The sequence below is a fragment of the Etheostoma cragini genome, unplaced genomic scaffold (genome assembly GCF_013103735.1).
Source record: "Etheostoma cragini isolate CJK2018 unplaced genomic scaffold, CSU_Ecrag_1.0 ScbMSFa_4299, whole genome shotgun sequence".
NCBI lineage: Eukaryota > Metazoa > Chordata > Actinopteri > Perciformes > Percidae > Etheostoma > Etheostoma cragini.
The window spans coordinates 1-1,136 of NW_023268656.1; the positions used below are offsets into that span (position 1 = coordinate 1).

The window sequence follows — 1,136 nt, forward strand, 5'->3', positions numbered from 1 at the left end:
CCCACAAGGATATTGAAATATCACTGAATAAAAGAAGAAACCGTGGTAAAACATGTAATGTTAATGTGAATATGGCACAATAATAGAGATCTAATGTTTTATCAAATCAGGTTGGACAAGTAACCTTTCTGGTTACTTCTTACTTGTCTCTGCATTTGTTCAGAGATATGTCTGATGATGAACTCACAACCAAGACAACCCCAAAGAGAAGCCCTTATGAACACATGAAACAATCATTAGTGTTTCCATTTGAGGTGATCTGAATATGTTAACAATGCCATCTATCTTCAGTTAGTCTGTAACATTGTCATGTTCAACTGCCCCAACAAGTAGCACTTAGTGAATTCAACAGTCAAGTCAATGCTAAAGTTAGGGTAATAGGAATGACTTAGAAAACATTTAAGCATTGTTAAACCAGTAACCATGCAAAAAATCCTTTTTAAATTTTCTTTATGGAGGAAATCCAGGACTTCAGTAGTTCTGTTTCTTTTTTTTTAAGTACATATTTGGCCTACATTTTGAAATGCATTCAGGCATACATGCGTACAGTGGTATGCATCCGTTTAGGAACCCATGCTGAAGTTGACTAAAAAGAGGAATTTAAAAAAATCATCCTTGGAAATTAATCCTAATGCCTAAATTTAATAAAAAGGAAAAATCCAACCTTTAAGGACACCAACTGTGTGGTCCAGTGATGGTGGTATATTGGTGAACATAGCTGCCTTCCAAGCAGTTGACCTGGGTTTGATTCCCAGCCGTCGCAGTAGTTTTCATTGTGTGGTTACTTGCTTTATTTGTCAAGAAGTAACCAGAAATGTTCCTTGCCCAACCCGATTTGATGAAATATTAGATCTCTGTTATGGTACTAATAAGGGTGGCATCTCATTCAATCAAGCTTCCTCCACGAGGATCCACAGACACAGGAAGTACACTGCACTTTGCCCTTGTCTGGACTACTAGTAACCAACTGAAAAGTTTATGAACCATTGTGCAAACGGGTAAAGCTCTGCATTTCAGGTTGTCGTGGCCGACTGGTTAAGGCGATGGACTAGAAATCTATTGGGGTCTCCCCGCGCAGGTTTGAATCCTGCTGACAACGAGGCTTTCTTTAAGAGTGGTAGCAAACCAATGACTGC

The 1,136-nt window shown here is 38.7% G+C and overlaps 1 non-coding gene across 1 annotated transcript; it reads left to right on the forward strand.

The window, feature by feature from the left end:
- The first annotated feature begins 1,017 nt into the window (after window positions 1–1,017).
- Window positions 1,018–1,099, forward strand: trnas-aga. Its single transcript has one exon. It is a non-coding gene; the product is annotated as a tRNA-Ser (tRNA).
- Window positions 1,100–1,136: the final 37 nt, after the last annotated feature.